Below are 8,142 nucleotides of genomic sequence, written 5' to 3'. Positions count from 1 at the left end.
ATCATCTTGTATAGATCTGCCTTGCTGCAAAACATAATTGCTCGCTCTGTGACACAGTAGCCATTTTTCCTTTTAGACAAGTGAGGGAGATTTCAAAGATAATGTGCAATTATCCCTTATGTTTTATATTCCCTTAACCAATAAATCAAAATTTCATTATGCAAATGAAATTAATAGCACCGTGTCTTCATTTTTCATGGAAGCAAGGATGCAGCACGAATGAAGGCCCTGAATTAAATATTACCTTTATTTTTTTTCTCATGGGTTGTTGGTTGATATATATTCCAGCGTTTTTGCAGAAAAATGCCTATTTAGGACATACCCAAAGTAAACTGAATGCTGTTCAGGAACAGCTTGGAGCTCATGCATGGTCTTGGTCTCTTTTGAAAGCTAAGACTGAAGTTTCTATCACAAAAGTCGGAATCACTCTCAGTGGCGTTGTTCTTAAGGAATTAAAGTGGGCACACAGTTAAAAATAAGGGTCCCTGGGTTCGTCTGATTTTTTTATTTTATTTTTTTTCTATCTGATGGCTTTAGAGGAAAATGAGGACAGATCTCATCTGGATAAGACAAGATTATTATAGCATAGTGTCTTACTAACTTCCAATTCAAATTGCAGTTTCTTTTACCCTTTTTTTTCTAAATGTATAACTGGGCGTTTCCAAACTGTGCCATTTGGGCACATTTTGAATAAAAAGGCCATAACTTAGGTGCCACTGAAAGGTGACACTCAGAGGAATTAAATTTTATAACCACATTCACTATTAGAGTAACTGATACAGAGTTAGTGAAGTAAAATCACATTTTTCTATTTCTACTTCTAACCCGCTACCATGCAGGCAAAGCACCCTCTTTGGTTATATAGCTGTGCATGTATGTGTAGCCTTTCTGATTTATCAAACCTTTTAAGTTAATTTGACTACACACGAAAAGCAGCTTAATCATTACAAGCCAGGCAGCTACAGCCACAGTCTGCATTAGAAGCTATACGTCACCCTTGACATGCCTCTGGATCAGGGGCTTTAACTCATGCGATGAATGTGTGTACTGCCAACCGGTGTCGTTGATGTAAATGTTTGCGGTGGAAAACAACACCCCGAGAGGAAACGCAAGCCTAAAGAAATGAGGAGGCATTCTCCATTTACGGAATCACACTCAAAAGGCCCACAGAGGTTAATCTTCCAAGACAACCCGTTCCGGTGAATTTGTAGCTGTATGTTTGTCGCAGGTCTCGACTCAGATCAAACGCAACTTACAGACGTACAAAAAAAAAAAATAATAATAATAATAATAACAAATGGGTGAAAAACCTCACCCTGGGTCATTGAGTAACAGTCTTTGACTCACCTTTCAGTTCCTACAACCACTAGTTACCACAGGGCAGCGTTGGTCTTATTTATTGATGTACACAGCAGATGAACACACAGCTAACTGGAAAGTAGCTGCCAGTACACCGACAGTTTATGAAATAATAACCATGACAATGACAGAAACAATTGACATCAAAATCAGTTAATTACTTTATAGAAAGTGGAAGTTTGTTAGCCTAGCTTGTTAGCTGCCAATTTCCAAATGGAATGCAAGTTTGAAGGACACGTGTAGGATTTAGGGGGATCTATTTGGAGCAATGGAATAACAATGTCCATAATTATGCTAGTTATTAGGGAATAATCAACTCTAACGATGACTTGCATAGAATGAGGTCTTCATAGCTAGACATGGGTTGTCCTCTTCTACAGTGTTAATCACATCTCTGCACTAGCCCACAATGAACAAACCAACAACTTTGGCTTTAGAGAGGGTTTTTCTTGTTTCCTGCCATCGTTGATTCTCCTACATAATTGGAAAGGGATGAATGAGAGAGGAGAGGGGTATTCTGTTTGTTGCAAACTACAACATCACCACTAGATGTCACTAAATCCTATATGCTTGTCTTTTAACAGCAAAAATGTTATAATCCAAAAAAAAAAAAAATGTAATCCAAGGTACAAGAACTTTAGTTCCTCAAATGGCCACTTGAGGTCGGCTTTAAAAGTTTGTCAGACCTGAACATGATAGAAAAAGCACTATTGGTAAATTTTTATGTTCCTCATCAGTTTTTTTCAAATTAACTTAACGTACGCATTATTAAGGGGGTGGTCACTTTGTGTGACAACTGGGTGACCACACACGTTACTAGGCCACCTCACCTCCACTCAAGCTCCATCCCTTTAAGTATTTTTGGATAAACCAAGAGTTCTGCCAAGATGCGGATGACTGCAGCCGCCACACTGAGCTTCAAAACTGCTCACTGGGAATCCCATGGATGAAGTAGGGTTCATCCATCTTTAAACATTCGCCCAAGAGGTTGAATGCTATAAAGGGATGGCCGTCACGTATACAGTATATATTATACACAACCACATAAAATCTTGTCAGGGTATCGATGTTAATAGTCTGTTGAGAACAGGTGAAGTATTCACACTTGAGATGGTGATTATTTATTAAGATGCTATTGCATTTACCATATAGATGTCAGTCTAGTTTTTGCAATCTATCATACAAGCTGTCATGTATTTGGAATAGCATGTTAACATAACCCCAGACTGAGTTTCTGTTCTGCTTTTCCTATTCTGCTGAAACTGTTGGATTACAGAACATGCTCTAACGCAGCATGGAAATTGACAGCAAGTTTCTTAGCAACACCAGCTGTCAAATATCCATCAGCTGCTTTTCATTATTACCTAACCACTGCTTCACACACTCACCAATGTGCTTGCAGCAGGGACAGTGGCCACTAATATGTGTAATACGTACAATATTTACAGTATCACCATGGTAAATGGATTTTATTTAGCCACAAATAGATTTATTTAATTTTTTATTCTGATTGCAGCGAGTCAGCAGAACAGGAGACAGATTTAAACTCATTGTCCTGACTGTTCAGCTGCTGTTATAGACATTATGTTGACAAGAGAGATGTGTCAGCACAAAGAGATGGAGTAGTCATGTCACTGTGAGGTCCTATTACACATGTCCTGTTTATCCCTGCTAGTATGTTTGTGTACTTAGCAATATTATGTTGGTACTGCTGTACCCCAGACAAACATATATCAAGTGTGTGAGAAAGGCAGCAGTTTCAAAAGGCTCTTGGTGCGTGTAAAAGTATATTTTTCATTCAAGAAATGAAAAATTTTACAGACACAATCCAAAGTGTAACTGGCAACAAGGGGAAATCTATTACCACAACAGCATCACATTAGTTTTTATATTGTTTGAATAATTGGACCGGAATAAGTAAAGTAAAGCGGCTTCAGCTCTTTCTGAGGTTTTAGTAAAGAAGTAATTCCTCATATACAACTGCAATCAATAGTAACACAGAAAATCTCTCATCTCAACTTGATAGAGCAGAGGCAGCCATGAAGTAGAACTGTTTGAAGCTTTGTTAATGTATTATGCGTCAAGTGAGGTGGTGGAGGGAGAGCACAGGCGAGCTTAGAACAAATATTGAGTTATGCAACTAGTGAAGGAGCAAGTGGTGCTGTTAGTTTGGGATGGAGTCACTCATTTTGTGAGTGAGTGAGCAAGTAAGTGGGTGAAATGGGGAATAAGGTAGTGAGGGAGCATTTAAAGACCAAAACAAACATAAGGACAAAATCCGCCTTTGTCATCACCTCATGTCGCCCGTGACTGGGCCAAAATGTTACACTTGTACGAACTGAAACGACAACAGCCAACAAGTAATACGCTGTACATCAGATCACGGTGGGAGGAAGTACCTCTCCATACCAGTAGGTGGCAGTGGTTTGTATTCAAGTAACAACTCTTATTAATGCACTTGAGAGTGAGTGATGTCGGTAAAATCGAGAAAACTAGAGCTAAACCTGGAAAGAATAGCCACCAAGAAAGAGGGGTTATTTACAAAAGCCTGTCCAAAAAAGGGGAGAAGAATGATGTGTTTTTAAGGCTCAGTGCAACACTGATGGTGTTATGTCGCATTAATGCACTCACCGATTCTTTACCCTCTGTTTGTGCTTTTCGCTGGAATACATTTCTTGCTAAGTGATTCCACATCAGTGCTGTTTACTCAAACAGCATTAAGCTACTGTCGCTGACAGAAATGCTTGGAGAATTAAATGCTTGGAGAAGAATGGGACTCTGCCTTTTGTGCTGTTACAAGGTTTTTCAGTGTAAAACATCTCTCCATGAAGTAATAGCAAGTCATCTACGTCAAATTAGAAACTAATCTGCCATCAATTTACAGCACAGGAGTCTCTGGTCAATAATGAGTAGCTTAGTGGGTAAAGAAAGGACAACTGGATCACAACTGAACCGTCACAGGTAGATAGTTGATCATTAACAGACCATAACCTACAAATTCCAATTTGGCAACACCCAGCGCTGATCCATGTTCCTGTGTAAACCCCAACCCCCCACCAGTCTTTTAGAATTTAAGAAGCTACTTGGATGAGTGGAGAAATGTCTTCAACAACTAGCGACAAAATGGCCATGTCCCTGTAGAACCATTGCAGTTAACTGCTGAGACAGTACAACATTAAATTAAAATGGGAAACTCAGTAGAAAAGAACTTAAGTATTGGAAAGACCTGACTTCTTAATGTAACCTTTCCCGACTTTATCAAGACAACAGTCCCTGAAAGCAACATCAAAACTGACAGATCTACTTCAAAGATTTCACTTCTGCTTAATTTGGCGACACCTGCAGTTACTGGATGCAAATGCAGTTTAATAGTGCAGGGCACAGAGCCCCGTAAGACAAATACTGTCATTATAATAAAAAAAAAGTCAGCTCGAATGACATGAATCTTTGAGCAGCAGGTCTACTGCAGCTCTTCATCTAACAGATTACTGTAGCTGCTCTTTTATGTTTCCTGACTTCCTGCAACTGATCTGATGTCAAAAGATTATAAGAATGACTATCGTCATGTTTTCTAGATACAATTGTGAGAGAGGATAACTGTAAATGCCAAGAAATCATAACAGTGAACCCAGTGAAATGCCTTTGTGCAACAGCACAATGATCTCTGAACCCATCAGGTATGAACAATTTGGCATTTTGCATTCATATCTACATATCAGACATCAGTATATTTCACTGTATTTGCTTAATAATACTGAAGTGGGTCATAGGTTTTGCCAACATTACCTCCTACGTCCTAGTGACTTATCAGACTTACGTATGTAAAAGAAAATCTTCAAGGGAGAGAGATAATGTTGTGAAATGAGCAGGTAAGGAGAGTGAATGGCTTAGTAAGTGAGCAAGCAAGGCAGGAGATCAAATAAACAAATAGGAAAGGAGGTGAGTGGGAGAGCGAGTGGGAGAGGAAAGCAAGTGGCCGAGTGAGCAAAGCAGCGAGTGAATCACGGACCACCAGCGAGCCATCCAAGTGGTATTGTAATGTCAGCCTGCAAAGAATCAGCCTGCTGCAAGTCACTGCCTGCTGCGTTCCCAGCTGGACCAGTCCAGCTGTCAACACACCCTCCTTTGTCGAAACAGCACCTCAAGCTTTATGTTTGAAATGGAATAACATGTCACTGTCCTGAAGGGATGAGATATCACACAGCGACACTGACAGAGTTAAATATTTATCAATTTCTCCACAGGCATGGAATATAATAAAAGTGTTGCGCAGAGAGTGTGTCACTGTGTTTATATCCATCGAGAAACAGAGCCTGTTCCCTCCTGTCAGAAGTAATCTATCCTGTCCACATTTCCTCATATTAGGTAAAATATGAAAATGTAGGGGGAAAGGTGAAAAAGTGCAACTGACAGAATGAGTTGATGAATAGGATACCTGGAATGAGACGGTCAGGAATGAAGAATGAATAGAGAGTCAAACAAAGTGATTGAAAGAAAGGCTAAGAAAAAAAAGAGACTTTTTAATGTTTTCAGGTGGAGAGCAGAGGTGGTTCTAGTTGACTGCTCACCAGAGAAACATAATAGAAGTAGCTGCAGCAACGGTTCAGTTACATAAGACTTGATCACAGATCTCTGTACACTCCATTCAGACCAACGCCTCTGAAAAGGTACATTCATACTGTATTTCTGCTACTACTCAACACTGAGACGTCCTGACAATCTGAAAGGAATTTCCTGTAAAAATTGAAATGAATGAAAATAAATTATTTAAAAATGTTTCAGATGTCACAGAGTCATGTTTCTCATCCATGAGTAGAATGGCACTTTGAAACATTTGACAACGTTGGTCAGGCTATCGCTGCAGTCTCCCGTAGTCATCAAGGTTCAAAAATGTTGAACGTCCACTTCTGTGTTACAATGAAAGGTCCAAAGCTAAACATTTTAATTCTGCATTATCAGGTTTTTGTTTTAGTGGGTTTGTGATATGGGTCTAAAAAAACTCAGAAAAAACAACAGCTCAAAGTGAGTAAAAGGCTCTGAGATGATTGTCAGTATTCATTGCAATCCCTACAAGCACCAGCTGTCATGTTGCTCATACTCAGTGGGTCCACTGTTGACATGCTAGTTCTTTAAAGCAGCATCAATGGATTTTTGGCCCCTTGGGGAAATTTAAACCAGCAGTAAACACACTGACATGTCATCACTCGTACCAACAGTAGTCTATTTACATATTGAGTCACCCATTTGAATTGAGCAATGTCAGGCAAAGTCAGGATTTTTTGTGGAATTTATATGGCTCCTCCCAAAGAAGCTGGAAAATGACCAAAATCACAATGATGAGAATTGAGAATACAAAAAACAGCACTCAAAACACTTGGTTAACCTTAGGCTGTGCTGCCAAACAACCATAAACTCTGCAGTCTCTGCAAAACTAAGACAAATGGCTAAAAGAGGCAGAAAAGCTTCAGGGGTTGGGAACTGTTGCTGTGTGACACCTTAAACATTACAATGTCCACTTGAAAGATATGTATCATTCCAGCTTTATTTTAGCATTTCTTAGCACCTGAATCACGTGAAGTCAACTAAAATGCATTCAGAGTAAGTTACGCTTTACAGATGTCCCTGCTCTCACTCTGTTCTTCACTGAGTGGTCTACCACTTATAAAGGCTCTGGAAGTTTCTCTGCACTGCTGATATATGCAAACCAAACAGCACCCAAAAGGACTTAAATATTCAACATATTCACTTTTTTTCCCAGTGCCAGAGGACGCAAAGGGATCTCTTCTGACTTTCAAATGAGCTACCTGCATTCAACATGCTCAGTGAAACGGCTACTTTCAGCTGTAGCAGCCTGGCAAGCAGACTGGAGGTTTGCTGTGCTCTTGGCTGTCCCACACACGGTTAAATGCTACAGCACAAGCATTATGAAAAAAAATGGCATCTCCGAAATGAGAATGACACATAGATTCATTTGAATTTCCATTTCTGCAGAGCAGAAGGAGCTGATAGATAGAGGTGGTTGTTGCTGATTGGCATTGTATTAATTCAGCCTAGTTCTGCTAAACCCAAGGGTTTTGTCATAGTTTTGTAGTCATCTACCATGATAATATGATAGTAAATGGAATGGTTAAATGATTGTGACTTTTAAGAAAATACTTGTATATATTTGATAGTTTTCCCCTGCTTCCAGTCTTTATGGTAAGCTAGGTCAGAAGTTCTTGGGTTATTGGGTTAGGAGAGTCCAGGAGGGTTATCAAACTTTAAACTAAGCAATGTGATAAGGTTTATATGACAGCAGGAGACCCATCAAACTTTAAACTAAGCAATGTGATAAGATTTATATGACAGCAGGAGACCTTCCTAAAGGCTTTCAATCCACAGGCTACATATGGATAATGTGTCCCAACTTCTTATTTTGCGACATTGGAGCCAGAGTCTGCGCAGTATCGTCAAGGAGTGGAGCCACGCAGAGCCACGATGTCGATGACCCACCCACACTTCCACCGGATTCACTCAAGTTTTCATTTAATTAATACTACGCATGGAAGGAGTGGAGGTTACAAGTTATACTGAAGCCAGTAAACAGGGGGACCTCTATTTCCTTTGGCTTCACTTTTGAGGAGCCGTTCCATCATCCATATTTACGCAGTCTATGCTTCCACTTGACATAATCCTGACACTTAATCGCATTACAATTGCATGTCGAATGTATGACTTTTTAAAATAGATATAATAACGGCACCCAATTCCACATGTATTTACAACAGATATTTAAAAATAGTG

This window comes from Mugil cephalus, chromosome 21 (genome assembly GCF_022458985.1).
Source record: "Mugil cephalus isolate CIBA_MC_2020 chromosome 21, CIBA_Mcephalus_1.1, whole genome shotgun sequence".
Taxonomy (NCBI): domain Eukaryota; kingdom Metazoa; phylum Chordata; class Actinopteri; order Mugiliformes; family Mugilidae; genus Mugil; species Mugil cephalus.
The sequence above is the reverse complement of the archived record's forward strand: the minus strand, read 5'-3'. Positions refer to the sequence as shown.